Below are 21,239 nucleotides of genomic sequence, written 5' to 3'. Positions count from 1 at the left end.
TGGGTTGGGAGTGTCAGAGACAATGCGATTGGCACAGGACAGAGTGGAGTTTAGGGCTGTTGTACATAGGGTCGCTATGAGTCGCAAGCGACTTGACGGCACATATCAACAACAATAAACAAAATCATATCCTTTACGATTGCACTTATTTCTACCCACCTCAATCCTGTAAAATGGAACTGTCCAATAGGATTTCTAAAACTACTACATCTTTTCATCACCAGAGGTTAAAGGAGTTGAAATTGGTAGACTTTGGGTTATCAGCAGAGCACTTATGTAATGGACCATCAACGAAAGTCAAAATACTTCATAGGAATCATCTTGGAGAGTGTCAAACCGGGCGACTCCTTGGAGGCAAGGATTGTGAGGCTTCATCTGACATACTTTGGACATGTTGCAAGAAGGGACAGGTCCTTGGAGAGGGACATCGTACTTGGTAGGGTGGAGGGACAGCGCAAGAGGGGAAGACCCTCTATGAGGTGGATTGATTCAGTGACCGGAGTAATCGGGATGGGTGTGTCAGAAGCAGTGCGATTGGCACAGGGCAGAGTAAAACAACAACACTGGTATAAATATGATCTGTAATTTAAACAAGATATTTTTCACTATTCTATTTATTTTTCACTGTGGTTTTCTAGTGGGTTGAATATGGGGCTGCTACTAAAAACGTCAGTGGTTTGAAAGATGGGGTGGCCCAATCCCATAGGATTTAAAGCCTCAAAAACCACATGAAGAAGTTCTGCTCTGTTTTACAGAGTCACAGTGTGTTAGTATTAACTGCATAGCACTTGATAGCTTGTTGTGTGTTGTTTTGTCTTGTCACGTTTTAAAAGGATAAACATAACAATTTTTAAGTCCCTTGTAATAATAAACAGTAATAAACTGGAGAGATTTTTTATAGACAAACTATTTAAAAAGAGTAAGCTGGTGGGGGGGAAGAGAAAAAAAGAAAATAGAGAAAGGCTCTGAGGTCCATTCAGGTTTGTGATAGTCAGATCTCTCTCAGACATATAGTCTTTATTTGGGGTCACAGAAAACAGAATCCAAGTCCTGCTCAATCACTTTACTAGCATGAATCACCTTGAACAATTTACGTACATAACCTCTTAAAACATGCTTGGAAAAGTGCGGGGTCAGCAAAAGAGATGATGACCTTCAAATGAGATGAATTGACACAGTGACTGCAATAATGGGCATAAGCACAGCAGAGACTGTGAGGGTCACACTATCAGGAAGGGCTGTCTTCTGTTGTAGATAGAGGTACAGTCATTTGGAGCAAATTACAGGGCACTTAGCAAAACAACTTTATATTTTCTCCTCTTATTATCTTCTTTATTGTTTTCTCATATTGGCATTGTGATTAAACCACACTCTTAATAACTTATGTAATTGGCTTGGCTTTGTTTCTTTGTTTACTTCTGGAAACTTGTGATGCAGCATTCTCTTAATGAATGAAGACAAAATAAGAATAAAGTAAAAATTCATGAGATAACAACAAAAGACCATCTTTAAAATATCAAAATAGGTTCTTGAGAAACCAACAGAAATGTTTCAACATAGCACAGATATCCTTTAGCAAATGATGGAGAAATTAAATGAGTCAGTGTTCTAAAGCAGAGATACACTAAGGAGTGGTTTGTGAAGTGAAAGTTGTGTGATAACCTAAAACATCCAAGATAGCCTGTGTCCTGGGAGATCAAACCATTTAGCTTGTTTCATTGTTCAGATTTCCATAGTTAATATCTATAACATTTTATAACAGGGAAAATGTTCTTTAATTTGGAATTCTTATGGACTCCTATAACGGCTATATGAAGATCATTTAAGTATGATCTTCTACTGTAATTTAATATAAGTTAAAAGTATTTTCTTTACATAACATTGAAAGCATTTTTTTGTATCAGAGCTATTTTATTTCTCTGGGGCAAGAATATATTGAATATGTATTATTCTACCTCTTAATAATAGTAATAGATTAAAGTTATTTTCTTTTGGTTACCCACTGTTATATAGGGAAGAAAATTAATAAATACAGAAAGAAAAAAGTGTTAGCATTTCAAAAGCAGAAAAGAAATAAATTAGAATTAAAATTTATAAAAGTTACAGATTAATATAATTTGTTAATAAAATTTACTTATAGAGGTGAATATAAAATATGTGTTGCTTTACAATTCTCTCTTAATTTCTCACTTTCTGGACTATAAATTCTTTGAAGGTTTTCTCATTCATAGTTGTATTCCTGTGCCCAACCTAGTTTATAATATCATAATCAAAGAATATTTGTGTTACTGGCAGCACTTGGCTTGATTTGCAGATAACTCCTATTTGTTCTTTAATGCTGTGTAAATTTACACTCACTTTGAAAATAAATTGAACCAGCACCCACTCGAAACAAATTATTCATCAAAATTACCTTTAGCTGTTTCAGTTAGAGCTTTAAAACACTGAAAAGTCTTCTAGCCTTTTCTTGCAGTATACCAAAAACCCACTGACACTGAGTCATTTCCAACTAATGGTAACACTCAATTTGTAAGGCTATAAACCATTCTTGGAGGAGACTGCTCATCATTCTTCCACGGAAAGCCAATAGGTTTGAACTGCTGAACTTTATGTCTTATATATTACACACTTTGTTACCAAGATTTACTTCTTTCTTTAGTTAAAAAATCAAACCCATTGCATTTGAGTGGACTCAGACTCATAGGGAACCTTCATTGGGTTTCTGAGGCTTTAAATCATTACAATGAATCATTTTTACCACTTATAGTTGCTAGGCCAACTGATTGGAAGAGATCTATATTTGTTCTCGTTCCAAAGAAGGGTGACCCAACCGTGTGGAAATTATAGAACAGTGTCACTGATATCACATGCAAGCAAAATTCTGCTGAAAATTACCCGCCCCCCCCAAAAAAAAACTGTAAAAGTAAATCAACAGAGAACTGCCTGAAATGCAGGCTGGGTTTAGAAGAGGCCTTGATACTAGAAATATGATAGCCAATGTTAGATTGATCTTGGCTGAAAGAAGAGAATACCAGAGGAATGTGTACCTGTGTTTCACTGACTATGCAAAGGCATTTGGCTATGTGGCTCACAATAAACTGTTGCTGACTCTGAGAAAAATGGGAATCCCAGAACACTTGATCGTGCTTATACAAAATATATACTTAGACCAGGAGGAAGTCGTCAGAACAGAGCAAGGAAACACTGCATGGTTTAAAATCAGGAATGGTGGACTTCAATATGGACTGAAGCATAACTTTAAGAAACAAAGATTCTCACCTCTGGGCTGATTAGCAGCATTATGGACAGTGAAGAGATTGGTATTTTTAACATCTTTTATTTTTTGGCTCCACAATCAACACTTTTGTTACCAGTAAAGGAAATCAAAAGACGAATTGCACTGGGGAAGTCTGCTGCCGAGAACATCTACAGAGTACTGAAGAGCAATGATCCAGGTCATGGTCTTCTCAATTATGTGCTATATATCAGCAAGCTGGACAAATAGAATTTATGCCTTTGAGCTGTGGTGCTAGAGAAGAGTACTGAACATACCATGGACTGTTAAGAGAACAAACAGGTTCTGCTTGGAGAGGATGAAAGCAGGCTACTCTTTGGAAGCAAGGATTCTAAAGCTCTACCTGACATATTTTGGGCATATTGCAAGGATGGACCAGTCCTTGGAGAGGGAAATTATGCTTGGGAGAGTGCAGGGAGAGAACAGGAGGAGAAGACTGTCAAGAAAATGGATTGACTCAGTGACTGTGAAAGACCCCCGAACCGGTGGTCCTGTTCTGAGTGGACGGCGAAGACCCAAGACTCCAAGACACCGGCTTGATGCAACAGCAAGAGGCAAGAGGTTTATTGCGGAGCTCTGGGCCGACACGTATCTCTCGCAGGAGACAGAGGAGTCGACCCTGAGCAGACAAAGTTGGCTCTTTTTATACACTTTAAGGGGATACAACTGGGTATCAGCTTCTCATTGGGTGATGAAAGCACAGTTTGAATTCATTGGTTGAGTGTTCGCTCATGGTTTGCACAGCATATTTGCACGTAGCACATGTGGCAGTCACGTAGCACATGTAGCAGTTAGACAGATCTTAAGTTATCAGCATATTTGCCCAACTTTTGTGGTTAACTATTTCCTGGAATATTAACTATAGGGTGGTTTCACAAATTTTTAAGCATACAATGAGTTCAAACTCCAGGGCAGTGGAAAAGCACAAGACACATTGGTTATCAGTCGGGAAACAAAGGCACATGGGTTATCAGTCGAGAAACAACATCTGCTTGTTTGTCCTACCCTGTAGTTAGCCATTCTCGAAATACTGTTGCCCTGGGATCAGACTTTTCTTCCTGGAACACTGGGTGTGGGGCTCTACCCGGGACAATGAAAAAATTCCTGAGTTTAACTTAGCTGAGAACTATAGGGACCATTTTAATTTTAATCTTTCAACTGGAGTAATGGGGGTAGGTGTGTCGGAGATGGTGAGGTTGCCTCGGGATAGAGCAGTGTTCAGAGCTGTTGTAGGATTGCTATTACTTGCAGGTTACTCGACAGGACATAACAACAACAACATAGCTGCTAATATATCTGAACTAAACTACTAATATTAAGGCTAGCACTACAACATATAATAGAGTATACCACCTTTCTTACACTTAATTAAGTCTAGATAAGAAATGTATGCATTGGTTCCTAGTTTCCCACATGTTGTTTAAAGCAAGAATGTACCTCATTTGTAATTGGGAACTCACATATAAATAAATAAACAAATTAAAACCTGGCACATATTTAGTGACCAAAACCAGCAGCAACACTGTATTGTAAGGGGTAGGCTAGTGGCAAGAAGCTGTGCTGCAATCCTGAAGGTACTGTGTTGAAGGACACCAGTTGCTCTGTGGGAGAAGGGTGGTCTGTCTCTGAAAACCCCTGCAGGGTCAGCTATGGTTTGGTTCTGACTCAATGGTACACAACAACAACACTGTTTACTTTACACTTAAATGAGAATGATGGTTGATGGGTTGGCCACACTAATTACTCTTTTAGATTAAGACAATGAAGGCATATGTTGAATGATAACTGATGATAAATGAGAATGCTTGGTGGTAACACCCAAGCCATCACTAATAATTAGCATTTCAATCTTAGTATGTAAATGAAAGAAAGAATGAATATAAGTTTCTAGAATCACTGTCTCATTAACTAATTACTTGCATGGCTTCTAGTAATTCCAGTAATTAAAACCTAGCAGAAGCCAGAGAGAATGGTTCATTTCCATGAGGATGCAGTTATTTAGGTGGAACCTGGATCTTGACACATGTTTCGGCAAAGAGGAATGGAGTTATTATAGGTGGGCCTAAGTGTATCACAATGCAAGATAGGCATAAAAGGAAAACAATACCAGAAGAGGAAAATAGTTCCTTTTTTTTTCTTTGTTGATACTGATATATTTATTTACCTTTGATTATAGAACACAGTCTATTACACTTAAAAAAGGAAAATTTAATATATACAAAAACTATTTTTTATTTTAAACAAATGAAAAGGAATACTTTTATAAAACTGGATTAATAGTAAAATACAAACATATTTTAAATAAGAATAACAATAGACAGCACAAACTGACCACCATACTTCTAGAACTATCTCTCCCTAAATAGGCAATATCAGATTTTTAAGGAGTATATTCATCTTAATTTTCAAACCTCTCCAAACACTACACTCCTTGTGTGGAATGCCCTTCTTATAGCTCCATGCCTTCTTAACATATAATCATTTTAAAAATACAGTTTTATCCTCTCTCATTTCAAAATGTGTTTCTTGACCTTTATAGCTACCAGTTAGAATCCCTTCTACAATTCATAAAAGTTATTTGCTTTACTACTCATCTTAGAAGGGTATGCACATTAACATTAAGTATGTGTCTGTCTTCATTTTCTAAAAATAGAGCCAACAGAGCCTTCTCTGTTTTTATAAAGTCCTTAACAGAGATGTAATGCACAGAGTATGCTGAAAAAGTACTTAATAGATAAAAATACATTTACTGATGTGTGCACCATATTATTTTTTCTCCATCAGAGAAAGACTGGTTAAGAAAACACCAGACTTGGGAATGCACAAGAATTATACAAAATGAGGCAAAACTAAAATTTGAACATGGGAATAAAACCATTAAACCTTTCTAGGGTACACAGAGATCTAAAGTTGAAGATAGAACAGAAAATAACTGCCTAGGAGAGAAAATAATCAGGTTTGATGGAGGCCTTAATGGTCCAAAGCTAATTGAATACTAAAGCCACTATCTATGAAAAAGCACTGATTGGGTTGACAGTGAAATGTTTGGTTTAGGCATTTACTGTAGAGTCAAGAAGGCAGGCAGCTGATAGATCTGGTATAAAAGTAGATATAAAGATGCAGATAATAGACAATATTTTCACAATTTAAGGGGTCAAATGGGAAACCTTCACTTACACATGCAAATACTTCTTCATAAAACACTTTGAGACAACAAACAGCTCTTCAATTATTGTTGAAGTGATTTAACTGTGTGAAATGATGACCAATAAAGAATTGAGGACATTGAGGTACTGGTCAATACATTCTTGCATGTGGAAGTCATGATAATGAATCATTGATATTGTCAAGAATCCACAATCTACATTAGCTAAAACAGCAGCCAAGAAACTGTGGAACATATTGCATTGAACAAAACTGCTGCTAAAGATCTCTTTAAAGGGTTAGAGAGCAAAAATGTCACTTTGAGAAATAAAGTGTGACTGGATCAAGAAACAGTATTTTTAATTGTTTCATATAGATATGAATGTTAGGCAATGAATAAGTAAGACTGAAGAACTTTTGCCATGAACCGTGATGGTGGCTAAAATGTTGAATATATCACAGACTGCCTAGCTGTAAGCGAGCTCTGGTGGTTTAGTGTTAAGGAGCTGTATTGTTAACCCAGAGGAATGTGATTCAAATCAGCTGCTCTTCAGAAGAAAGATGGACAACCTCCTCCTATGTGATTTATAGTCTCTAAAAACCACTGATTGTTAGTTGTGAGTTGGTTCCAACTTGACAGAATGATTTGACTTTTTAATGATGGACTGCCAGAAGAATTAATAATATATTCACCAGAAGAGCTCTGATCCTAACCAAAACTTTGCATGTCTTTAGTAGTTCAAAGCCATCAACTATTCCATTGCAGGAAGATGGACAATCTTTTTCCATTAACATTGACTTATAACTTTAAAAACCCATTGGAGGGTCACTGTGAGTCTCTGGAAAGGGATAAAAATAGGTCAACTAAAAAAGAGAAAAGCCCTCAATGAGATAGTTGAGACAATGGCTGTAGCAATGACCTTAAGGACAGCAGAGATTGTGAAGATGGCACTAGATCAGGAACGGTTTTATTATGCTGTACATAAGATTATTTTTATTTAAGCTGATTCATTAGCACAATTTATGTTTTATTTAAGGTCCTTAGAGAGTGTAAAAATTTTGCACTTGTTTGCTACACAAAGATTGGTGATTTAAATCCATTCAGGCAAGATATTTCCATTAAGATTAAACACAAATGTATTACCACTGAGAAGGACATCATGGTGGTAAATGTGGAGGATCAGCACAAGAGAGGAACACCTTGGATAAGATGGATTGACACAGTGACTGTGGCAATGGAGGAAGGTATGTCAGAGCCAGTGAGATCAGTTCAGGAGAGGCCAGGATTCAGAGCTATCATTCATAGTCACAATGAATCATAGTTGACTTGATGACACATGACAACAAAAACGGGGTAGCTGAGAATCTAGTGAGTTTTTAGAGGCTATGTGTTGCCTGGCAGATGATTGTCTATCTTTCTCTCATGGAAAAGCTAGTTTATTCAAATAAACAGAGGCACCCTCTTGGAGACCACACAGCTCCCCATGGATTGTGATACCAGAGTTTCCTCCATTAAAACAGCCAGGGGTGGGGGTAAGACTGAGAGGGGTGGGGGTAAGACTGAGAAAAACTGCATAAATTATGTTACTGTATTGGAAAAAAAAATAGTTGCCTAATATATATATATATAAACTGCTGAAATTTAAATTGCATATGAGTAATTAATGTTTTGTTCCACTTGTTTAGACAGCTGATAATGAGTTCTGTATTGTCTCTTTCTATAGATAAAACCAAACTGATACTTGTATATTCCTTTAGGTAAGATCCATGTATATAATTGTCATTTATGTTATTTTGGTTTTCTGTAAAAAGGTATGAGCAATGAATAAATTATTGAATGGGGAAAAAAAAAACAAACACAAAAAAACAGCCAAGGACATTCTATGGAACAGTTCTACCCTGTCTCACACAGAAGTGCCTTGAGCTGTATTTTACTTGTAGACAACACAGGTATGAAGGCATATTGCTTGATTTTTTTTTACACCAATCACACAAGTAGAAAACAGCATGATTTCAAATCTACTAAAAAAAATCACATTTTTAAAAAAAATTGAATGCATAGCAGAAGCAAATTGAATTTAACTATTGGCTACTTTATCAAACAAAATGTGTGTTTTATGTGTATATTAATTTTCATCAGATGAAAATGCAAATTATAAATTTAATTAGGGTCATTCTGAGGTGAATTTGTAGAATTATTTTTATATTGCACATTAACCTACTCTGTATCTTCCTATTAATATCTAATAGTCCACTCAGTGTATAAACAAGACAAAACTAACAGCAAAGTTTGTTTATAACTAAATATCATTTTAAAACACACAAACCCCTGAAGATGTGAATGATAAATTGTGTGAAAAGATAGACACAATATCATGAATCCTACAGTAATGTAGGCGCAGCATATTTTCAAAAGAAGCTACTATTATTGTTGTTTCACGTCTTCCAATAGATTCTGACTCTAGAACCCTGTACCATATCTCAAAATTTCTAAGGAAGCAAGTCATCACCTGCTTCCCCAAAGCAGCTGCTGCATTTGGACCACTAAACTTTTAGATAGCTTCAAAACATTGAGAAGCTATTAAGCTATTACATCTTGAAAGAAAGAAGAGTTAATAATATTTGCATAAATAAAGGGAGTTTTGGTGTCCTAGTGACTAAAGGGTTATGCAGTCAAACCAAGGCAGGTGGTTCCAATCCACCAGCTGCTCTGTGGGAAAAAGAGGGACAATCTCCTCTTGTGTGATAGATTGTTGTTGTTGATTGTCTTTGGGTCAAGAGCATGACTCAGCCACCCTATGAACAAAAGACCTGACGCCTTTCTATAACTATCATCATTTCTCAAAATTCATAGTTTCCAAAGGCATGTTGTTTAGGAAGTGGATGCCACTCCTGCTTGTGTGATTTACAACCTCTGAAAACCTGCTGGAAGGCTGTTGGAGTGTTAACTATGAGATGGTTCATATTTGACAGCAATGAGAATTTTTACTAAATAGAAATTGACATACCTGTAATACTGTAAACCTTCAGAACTGTGCAAACTAACAGCAGATAGAAACTTTGTCCTATCGTGTGCCAGTCTCATGATCTTGACCATGCTCAATTCTATTGTTGTGGTTACTCTATCAACCCATTTCATTGCTGGTCTCCCACTCTTTTACTGATTTTGTACTTCTTCAAGCATGGAATCTTTTTACAAAGCTTGATATATTTTGACAATATACTGAAGTTCATCATTCTTTCACCTAACAAGCACACTGGTTGCTGATCTTCCTCTAAGACAATGTTATTTGCTCTTTTGGTAGTCCATGGTACATTGAATACTCCTTGGCAACACCTCAGTGGAAAGACGTTAATTCTTCTTTGGTCTTCTTATTCATAGTTGAACTTTTTCACATGACTATGAAACTATTGAAAATATAAAGTCTTGGGTCAAGTGCCTTTTAGTCATCTATTGTAGCTTCTCAGGTTATTTATAAGTAAGCATTTCCTCAAAGGTAGGTTAAATAAGTCAAGTACAGAAGGGAAGGGAAGAGATATATCATTAACACAGTATTTGGACAAGTCTAGCTCATAACTCATTACTCAGTGAAGAAGCTGAATTCTGAAATTGAACCTAAGCCACTAACTCAAAGTGTGAATTGTTTGTGGATTCAGTAATACAGCTATATTTACAAGTCTAAAAGGGTAGACACCCCTTAGGCGACCAAATGTGGCAATAAAGCTTTCAGGCTTCATTGATGTGACTTTTAATGACTAAAACAGATTAAATTAATTTAGAAGAGGGAATTTAATAGTTGGTAGCTAACATTTTAAACATTAACATGGATGAACTTTAACTAAGGAACCATTTACACATGTCTACTTTAACAATAAAGTATTAGCCTTGAGTAAACATTAGAATAAAGAATATCCAAAGTAAGAAATTTTACTTATAGATATTTTATTTCTAAGTACCCTCTCCCATTACACTCAAGTTCCAAAGAATTATTGGAAACATTTTGCAGATGAAAACTACATTTTGAGGTTTACATATTAATTTTATTCAGGTGACATTTTTCTTCTAGTCTTAATCCTGAACATTTTAAATTTTTATTTCTTATAATTAATTGTGAAATTTCAATTTAATGACTCAAAGCAGAGAGAAACATAGGTTTTAAAAATTATATATACAGAAATATTGTTTTTAATCCCTACATCAGTGGAGGGGTTAATATTAATGAATTGAGAAAAGAAGGAGGAAAGAAGAAATTAAGGAAGAAAGAAAAAGGAGGAGCACATCATGAAAGTGAAGAATGTAATTATAATTATAATTTATAATTTAAGAGCTTTTTTCTATGGTAAATCTCTGTAATATCAAAGTACAAAGCACAATTATATCTGTCAAAGTGTTCTACATTTCAAACTACTGCATGTGATGTCACCCTATAAGATTTGCATAAATGGTTCCCAAATAAAGGACAGGCAATATGTGAAATGCAATATTTCTTCAGGCCAGAGACCTGGTTGACAATATCTTCTTATAAGTAAGATTTTCTGCTTCTGCCAAGATTATTGGAACATATTTCCCTTTGTTTTCTCTACTTGCTACTGAGTTTGGAAAAGGGTTGCATTTATATGCACAATCTTTAAGAAGTAATGCTGAAGGAAAAGAAGTGGTTCAGAAATAGCCTTCATATTTTAAATCTCAGTTCTTTTCAGTTATTTTGTATTCCCATTTTGAAATATGTGCAATTTTAATGCCATCTCATTGTGACCTAGCAAAACTCTGCCTCATCATTTCCTTATTTCTCTCTTTTGTAATATTGTGTTTGAAAACATGAAAGAATTCTTTCTAAAAAATAATGACATAATGACATAAGTTATCAACCCCATGTCTCACAGGGTAACAATGGCTTTTCAGAAATGAAATAAAAGGATAATGGCAATAATAAAAATATTCTTCCTGTATATTTTACTAGTTAAAATGAAGATTAGGTTTAAGAAAATTATGTACTGAAACAAGAGACAAATAGACAGAGATAAAAGGCAGATGTAACAAGTGCAGAAAACAATTTGATTGTTTCTCTGTATGACAATATAGAGTTGAATTTACCTCAGTCTTGTCCTCCTGGAAAATAGTGAGGTTTAAGAAATTGTCCCACTTTTGTGTTCCAGAAAATGGCTTACCACAAATGCAGCTTCCCCACTGATGAGAAAAGATTCATGGATTTTCATCTCATTTATCTTTGACCAGGCCAGACACAAGGCCATGACTTACTTCAAAATAGGGTTTACAATTTGCTCTTCCAAATTCTTTCAAGGCTAACAAATCAAAACAAGAATAGTCTTGGAAATACAGAATACATAGTGAAATATAGATATATTGGAATGGTATTCTGAATGGGAAAAACTACCCCTGGACACTTTGCTGCAAATGCACTTTTCCTTTTATAAAATACACACACTGTGCATGCTTCATAGCAACCACATTTTTTTTCTCCATGCACATTAACACCTTTTGTTTTATACAATTTTACCATGTACATTGTATATCAATCATTACTATACATTGCATTTTTAATAATTAATTACTAATAATCTATGTTTAATATTATCCCATATTTTCAAGGCCCCATTGACTCTTTCCTATTCCTTTACCTCGTTGCCCTCCATCCACCCGTATCTGCCCACTAAACTCTGCTTATATGTGAGATCCATCTTTCCCTTCTGTGCCTCCTTCACCCTTTCTTTTTCTTCTTCTGGACATTTATGCACATCTTACTAATTATGCTTCTATTTTTTATAATAATTGTCCTTTATAGCATTTGTCCAATTAGACTAAGTTCAGTAAATGCTTTCTAGATTCTCCCATGTTATAGAGTATTTCACAAAATCAGTGTTGCTGCACAGAATTCTGTTGTGTGAATATTCCATAATTTTGCGATCCATGTGTTAGTTAGTGGGCATTTGGGGTATTTTCCATTTTTTTTTTTGATGTAGTGTAGCTTGGTTTTATTTATGTCCACAAATATTTCAAAAAAATTACAAAATACTCAAATGGAGAGAACACAGAAGTCACAGGTATTTTCCATTTTTTGCTACTGTGAATAATGCAACTATGAACATAGGAATATATATCAGTTTGTGCCACAGATCTACTTTCCTTGGTGTAAATTACTAGCAGCTGAATAGCTAGTTCATATGAGATCTCTATGTTCAGCTGAAAAAAAAAAAAACCAAAAACACGTATTCTTTCATTGTTGTGGAAATTTCAAAATGCCTTTCAGAGTGCTTGTATTATTATACAATACCACCAATATAGTATGATATACTGTTGGATTCTACTGGGCATATTTTTATTAAGGATTTTTTGAATTTAGTTCAGATGAGATATTTAACTGTAATTGTTGGTTTTTGGTTTTGTTTTGTTTTTTATTATAATGCCTTTGACTGGTTTTGGTATTAAGATTATGATTACTTTATATAATGACCTTGGAAGTGTTCTTTCTTTTTGTATTTTTTTTTTAATAATTTAAGCAGAATTAGTTCTAGTTCTCTGGATTCGCCCATGAAGACATCTGAATTAGGACTGTTTTTTTGTGGAGAAATCTTAATAACTGTTCAATTTCTTCTTTTGTTATGAATATTTTCAATTTTTTTTATATCTGTCCCTCTCTTATGTGGGTAAGGTATATGTTTCTGAGAATTTGTCCATTCCTAGGTTTTCAAATTTATCAGAGTTTAACTTTTTCTAATATTCTGCTATTGATTTAATTTCAGATTGTGATGTCACTTGTTTCATATTTTATTAATTATTTGTGTCTTCTCTTTCTTTTGTTAAGTTTGCTAGTTGTTTGTCTATTTTCTTGATCCTTTTAAAGAACCAGCCCTTTGTTTTGCTAATGGTTTCAATTGTTTCTACGATTTCTATCCCATTGATTCTAGCTCTTGTCCCTACAATTTCTTTCTTTTTTTTTTTTTTTTAAGGTTGTGGACTTAGCTGGTTGTTCTTTTTCTATTTGATGGAGGTGTTTAGTCTTTAATTTTGCTCCTTCCTTCTTTCCTTAGGGATGTGACTATTGCTATTAATTGGCCTCTGAAAACTCTCTTAGATGTAACCCAGTGTCAGGAAATCAAAAGATGAATTGCATAAGGAAAATCTGTTGTCAAGACCCCTCCAGATTTCTGAAGGGAAAGGATGTCAGTCTAGAGTCTAAGATGTGCCTGATCTAGGACATCATCTTCACAATTTCTTGCTATTATGCATCAGGGAGGTAATGACCAAGGATTAAAGAAGAGAAATTGATGTCTTTGAGTTGTGGTGATGCAGAAGAGTATTGTGTATACCATGGACTGCCAGAGTATAGACTACCAAAAAAACCTAACAAGCTTATCCTAGAGAGGGTGAAACGAAGCTGCCCCTTGAAGGCAAGGATTCTGTGACTCTGCATACCTGCTTTGGTCATGTAACCCAGAGCAACTAGTCTTTGAAGAAGGATATCACACTTGGAAGGGTTGAGGAACAGTGCAGGAGAAGAAGAACCTGGAGAAGATGGATCGACACAAATAATTGGGGTAATACAGGTAGGTGTGTAAGAGACAGTGAGATTGACTCAAGATAGAGCATGGTTCAGAGCTATTGTGCATAAGGTCACTGTGATTCATAGACGACTTGATGACATATAACAACAATTATTTTTATTTTCATTCATTTCTAGGGATTTTTCCACTTCAAATTTTATTTCTTCCACAGTCTAATAGTGCTGAAGCACAATGTTATTTATATTCCATGTTGCATTGGGTGTTTTTTTTTTGTTTGTTTGTTTTATGTTTTATCCATTACCCTCTTGTCTGTTTCTAGTTTTAAGGCACTGTGGTCTGAAAAGATACTTTGTATTATATTATTTCAATGTTACTAAACTCATTGCAACTTGGTTTGTGTCTGAGTATATGATTAGTTCTGGAGATTGTACCATGTGCATCTGAGAAGAAAGTATAATAAATTTTACTTGAGTCACTATCTTGGATACATATGCATGCAAGTTGGCTAATTGCATAGATTAGTTCTTCTGCACCTTTGTTGAATTTCTTTCAAGCTGACCTGTCCTGTATGTTAATATTTCCTACTTCTATTGTGTTGTTTCTTCTTCCTCTATCACTTTGTACCTAAATGCTGGCCAAGGCTATGTCTTCTTGGTCTATTATGCCTTTGATTATTATATAGTATCTTTCCTTATCTATTATGGTGATTTTCATCCTGAAGTCTATTTTATCAGATTAGTACTTCCACTCCTGCTGTTGTGTAGGTGCTGTTTGTTTGTATATTATTTTCCAGCCTTTGATTTTTAGTTTACCTTTCCCCTCATTGCTTTTATGTGTCTGTTATATGCAAACTATTAAGGGGATTTGGGTTTGGGGGTTTTCTATCCATATAGCTATTCTTTCCCCCTTAATTGGGAATATTTAAGCTATATATATTAAGTATAATTATTGACTGATCCGTTTTTATTTTTGACATTTTGCTGGGTTGTTGTTTGTTTATTTGTTTTTTCCTGTTTACTTTGGTCCATCCACTTTCCTTCACTGTCTCTGTGTGAAGGACTGTCCTTGGTCTTATTTTCATGAATTCTTTAAGCTCCTGCTTTTAAGAAAAATGACCTGATTTCTCCTTCATATTTAATGTAAAACTTTGCTACATACAGGACCTCAGCTGGAAATCATTTTGTTCAGCTCTCTATTTATCTCATTGTCCTCTTGCTTGTGCTCTTTTTGCTGAAAAATAAGAGTTTAATATAATTGGTTCTCCTATGAAGCTAACTCATTGCTGTTCTTGAGCTGCTTTGCTGTTCTATCCTTATCTTTGATTTTGGAGAATTTGACTATCATATGTCTAGATATATTTCTTTTAAGGTTTAGTCTTTTGGACGTTCACTGAGCTTCTTGAATGTGAATTTCTTAATTTTTCATGATACCTGGGAGGTTTTCTTCTAGTACCTCTTCCATAGTTTTACATCCTGCCCCCCCATTTCCCTTCCAATTATTATTTCTTTCTTCTAATAATTTCCCATTGAAGTTCTTACCTTAGCTTGTTGACTTTCTATTATATCTCTTCCATTTTGCTTTTTTGTCTATTTAGCTTGTTTGGAAATTCGATCATTTAAGTCTTGATATTCTAGGCTGTATTTCCAGTACTGTGTTGATTGTACCCTTTCTTTCTTTGTGATGATATTTTTAATTCTTTTAGCTCTTTATTTATGGTTTCATTTTTTTCTTTCATTATTTTTAACTTTTTCAGTTACTGTTCCTATAACTCCATGTTTATATATTTCTTCTGTCTCCCTGTCTCTGGAGTATTCATGGGGTCTCTAATCTGATCTACCTTTTAGGAGACAAATTGTTTTGTTTTTTCCATAATGTGTGAAGCTGCCTAGTGCTTTATTTGACATCATGGAAAGTTCTTTTGCTATATGTGAAGCACTTTCTGTTGTGTGTGCATAGAGTGTTGACAGTTCCTTATACTTTTGATGCTATTGATAACTTGCAGGCTTAAAATTTTGCCTCTGATTGAATTCTTCAGTGGCAGTCTTCCCTTCTGGTGGTCTATGGATAGAACAACTATCTGTTTCTTATAGCAATCTTCTCATCTGGCTGTTCTCTGAGGGATGGGTACCTGAGGCTTTTCTCTTGGCCCATATGTGGTTGGTCTGCTTCTCTGTCTTATCTTTGTAGTTTGATGATGGGGAAGGGGTGGAGGTTTGCCCCAAGCATATGTAAAGTCCCAGGAGTGTTTTTTGGCCTATATTGCTCCTGGAGCATTTCCAGAAAAGAGACAAGATCTCAACAGTGCAGCTCCCATTTTTCAGTAACTGCTAATGCTCATGTATTTCTCCCTTCCCCCAGGGCTGATTGAGAATGGAGCTATTCCCACTTGAGCAGACAAAGACTTAAGGAACCTCCAGCTATTCAGCATTGCAGTTTCCAATTCTGGCTACTAATTAATGTCCAGAGCTGTGCATCTCACTGGGTAGATTAGGAGAGGGTAAAATTCCTCCTGCCTTAGCAGGAAAAGGCTCAGGGAAGGACTCCGTTTTCAGCAATGCAATTCTCAATTTTTTGCAAGAAATTCCTTTGGGTGCCTGGTGGGAAAGCTCCCTGGTCATGGTCCTCTTTTCTCTGGGGAATTGGAAGGAACTCCTACTATAAAGTAAGTGTTTTCTGTTTTTTCAAGGCTGGAGAAAAAGCTACCAGATTGTGGTGTTCTCCTATCCAGGGTTTGTGGAAGGGGTAATTTCCCATTCCTTTAGAAGTTTCTTATGTTCCTTCCTGGGTGGTGAGAAAGCTCACTTGACTGTAGTGCTCCTCTCTCTAAGGAATAGCAACCACTTTTCTTGATAGAGTGGGGGAGATTTACTCCAGCTCAAGGATGGTGGTTGAATGGCAGTTCATTACCCTCCACAATGCAGGCATTCATCCAAAATCCCATATCAGCCTCCTGAAACGACTCATCCTGCTTCCTCTACATGCCATATTTCAGGACTTTGAATCTTATGCAGTCCAGTTATTGTTCTAATACAACAATATTTTACAAATTCAGATCTGTTCTGATGCTACTGCTGTGTTTAACATGGCTCAAACAGTTCCAATCTGTCTAGATCAGAGTCTTAAATCTTTAGCTTTAACTTTAGCTTTGATCAACTGAGACAAAATACTTGTTAGCTAGACACTGATTGATAGACTCTTCATACTCAGATTCCTGAACTGGGCTTATCCTTAGTTTGAGCCAGCATACTTTCTTTCCTTAAGAAATCTCTCCCAGATAATATACTGGCTCCAGGGTAAAATTGTGCATGACTTACTGTTGGTTAACACCACTCTTTCTCCACTTCCATAAACTTGCTTTGGTCCAGTTTTGTAAAAAAACCGAGCAATGTTTGTAGACACCAAGAGTACTAGTTTACATGATGGCATCTAACAACAACAGCAAACTTAAAAGAACAATCATTTTTGCCTGTCTTAAGAATTTCTAATAAACTTTTCAGACAAAGTATCTTGTTACTAAAGTTTGTTTCTTATTTAATATTTTCCAAATTTCAAAAATGAATTTCAAGTTAATGTTACACTATTTTTTTGGATTATATAGACCATACTTTCCTAATCATTTCAGGTGGCAAAATGACTTAATTACAGAATATTTACATAATTTCTAACATAACTAATTGCTATGGTAAGGAGCTACACTGCCAACCCTAAAAGCATATGGCTCAAATTCACCAACTGCTCCACAAAAGAAAGACAATTAGTTTCTTCCTATGTACTTAAGGCCTTTGAAAATGCCCTGGAGGGTTATCTATCATCTGGTTCTGACTTGATAGTATTACATACATACACATACACACATATTAAGTGACAGGAGCCCTAGTGGTACAATAGGGCTCTCGAACAGTAACGAATTCTCATCACCTAGTGGTAAGGAGTTATGCTACAATCTAGAAGGGAAAGAGTTCAAATCCATCATATGCTCTGTGGGAGAAAGATGGCCAATTTACTTGGTACAAATAAATTGCCTCTGAAAACCCACTGGTAGGTCAGCTATGAGTCCATTTTGATTTGATGCTACACAACAACAACAACAGTGGTACAATAGTTAAATTTCTTAGCTCCTAAACAAAAGATTGTAATTTCCTGAAATGATTCTATGTCAGCCAATTATTTTTGGTGCAGTGACTCTGTATATTGCTTCCATCTTCTTGTGATGTTTCCTGGGTTATTCAAGATGTTGCCCATATCATCCATCAGTATTGCGACTTGAGGCTTAAATTTGTTTCCCAGTTCTCTCAGCTTGAGAAATGGCAAGCACATTTTTCCCTTTTATATTTAATAATTTCAGAATTTATTCTCACATTTTTAAATACTTTTTCTTCTTGAGCTGCCCTTTGAAATTTTCTACTCATCTCAATTACTTCACTATTTATTTTCTTCGTTTTGGCTCCTCAACAGTGTAGTACAATTTCTGAATTTTTCTAATATCCTTCATGGTATTTTCCTCCTGCCCTACATTGCAATAACCTTTTGCTTTCTTCATGGATGATATCCTTGATATAATCCCGTAACTCAGCTTGTCTTCGATCATTAGTGTTCAATGCCTGAAACTAATTCTTGAGACAGTTTTTAAAACAAGGTGAGATAGATGCAAAGTTGTATTTTTATTATTTTGGACTGCTTTTAATTTTTTTAAACTTCAATTTTAACTCACACATAATTGATGATCTGTCCTACAATTAATTGGTCTGGTTTTGGTTGCTGATATTGAACTTCTCCAATGAATCTTTTCACAGATGTAGTCAACCTGGTTCCTGGGTATTCGATCAGGTGAGGTACATGTGTACAGTATCTGTATTTTTTTAAAAAAGTGTTTTTAATGAATGAATCATTGATTGGATAAAATTAAATCACTTAAGTGTGCTTATGTGAAACCTATATCTAGATGAAAAGTCCATTGTCTAAGTAGAGCAAGGAAACACTGCATGGTTTAAAATAAAGGAGGGTATGCATAAAGCCTGTGTCCTTTCTCTCTCTCTCTTCACTCTGTATGCTGAGTAAATAATTCAAGAAGCTGACGTTTATGAAGGAAAACATGGCATTAGGATCAGTGGCAAATTTATCAACAACTTGAATTATGCAGATAACCTTGCTTGTTGAAAGTGAGGAGGACTTAAAATGCATGCTGCAGATGATCAAAGACTGTAGCCTTCAATATGGATTACAATTAAACACCAGGAAAGCAAAAATCCTCACTACTGGGCCTAGAGATGGAGATAAGACTGAAATTGGCAATATTTTTATTTTGCTTGGATCCACAATCAACACCTTTGATACTAGCAGTCAGGAAAAGGACATGTTACTATCGAGAACTTCTCCATAGTGCTGAACAGCAAGGCTCTAAGTGTAAAGTTTAAGGAATTCCTGTTTCAAGCCATTGTCTTTTCAATTATTTTCCATGAATATAAAATTTAGACGATGAATAAGGGTTACAGAAGAATTAATACCTGTAAGTTGTGGTTTTGGAGAAGAGTACTTAATATCTTATGGCATGACAACAAATAAACAAATATGTCTTACAGAATGTTCAACAACAGTTATCCTTGGAGGTGATGAGCTGACGTTTGACTCATATTTTGGCATGTTGGTGCAAGGAGCTAGTCACTTGAAGAACACATCATACTTTGAAAGATGCAGGGTCAGCCAAAGAGAGGAAGAATTTCAACAAGATTCATTAAAACCATGACTGCAGCAATGGGCTCCAGTATATCAGAAATAATGAGGAGTATACAAGATAGGGTTGTTTGGAAGCAAATGGACTTGACAGCACCTAACTACAAAAATCACTACAAAAAGTTTAGCAGTTTGAATCTACCCAGAGGCTTTAAAGGACAAAAGAACTGGTGAACGACTTCCATAAATTATAGCCTAAAAAAAATCTTACAGAGCACTCTGCTAAATGAGATGTTTAAGAATTAAAAATTAACTGGACATCAAAAAACAACCTTCCAGCTGAGAAAGGGTCACTGCACATATTTGCCTTTCTTGTCTATAGCACTTACTTCCATTGCTGGCCTTTCTGCTTCTTTTCCATTATGTGAATATCCAAACAAGTGGCTAGCTTTAGAGCTGTTAGCTAGCAAGAGTAAATCCTCACTGGGCCTTCAAATGTTAGCTTTCAATGAAAGTTAGCATTCACAGAAAATTGACTATGTGCTTACTAAGTACTTATGTTTTGCTACCTGAGCCCATCCAGTTAGCCAAATGCAAGACAGAGACACAAATTTGATCAATCAATCCCAGAATGTATGCCTTATTCACTGAGCAGTATGATGTTCCAGAACCAAAGGCTACCTCTTTTTAGATAAGGTCATTTTCTTTACCTGTGTAGTGTGTATGGTGTTATGCTGTTAAATCAAAGACCAATGTGTCTCTGGCATTTAGAATCCACCAGCTATTCCTAAGGACGAAAAATAGACCATCTTCTCCCATGTGTTTTACAGCCTCAGATACCTTTTGGTGCATCAGGTATGGGTCATTTCTGACTCAGGGCAACAGGAGGAGCAGCTGGATGGAGCTCCACAAAATTATTTACTTATATCTGTGGACTACTGCCTTTTTAGGGAACTTTCACAATTATTTATGCATACATGTATTTACTTATATTGAACTTCTTTCAAAAAGCTCATTGCCTTTTAGTTGTAAAAACTCATGGTAGATCTTCCTGGATGTTTTCAGAGGCTTTAAATCACATGGAAGGAGAACATCCATCTTTCTCCCATGTAATTCTAGTGCATTCAAACCATCAAAGATTTACTACCTTTGAGTTAGCAATGTACTATCTATGGATTATACCACTAAAGCTATCCAAATAGTGACAAGTAGAAAGAAGAAAAAGAAGCAGGAGGAGCAGGGGGATGGGGGTGGAGAGGTGGGGGGTGGGAAGAGGAGGAGAAGAAGGAGGAGGAGAAGGAAGAAGGGGGAGAAGTGACTTATGGCAGCAAGCATATTGTTTGGCCAGGAAAACAAGTCTCTAGGGTATGTCATCCCAAATATAAATGGTTTTTGTGATAAGTGTACTAAAAGACTGATAAGTCAGTTACCTAACACAGTAACTATTTTGTACTCAGAAAATGAGATTAAATATCTTGCCATCATGTCAGAAGCATGTTTGGAATGATTTCTTAAGGAATTGTGAAAAGCTTGAGTATTTTCACCTACATTTCTCCCTTACTTGGAGATATCTCAGATATCTCTCTCTCTATCTCTCTCTCTCTCT

Source organism: Elephantulus edwardii, unplaced genomic scaffold (genome assembly GCF_000299155.1).
Source record: "Elephantulus edwardii isolate Elephantulus edwardi_28Jun2011 unplaced genomic scaffold, EleEdw1.0 scaffold00018, whole genome shotgun sequence".
In the NCBI taxonomy this organism is placed as follows: Eukaryota; Metazoa; Chordata; class Mammalia; order Macroscelidea; family Macroscelididae; genus Elephantulus; species Elephantulus edwardii.
This window is presented reverse-complemented; position numbering follows the sequence as displayed.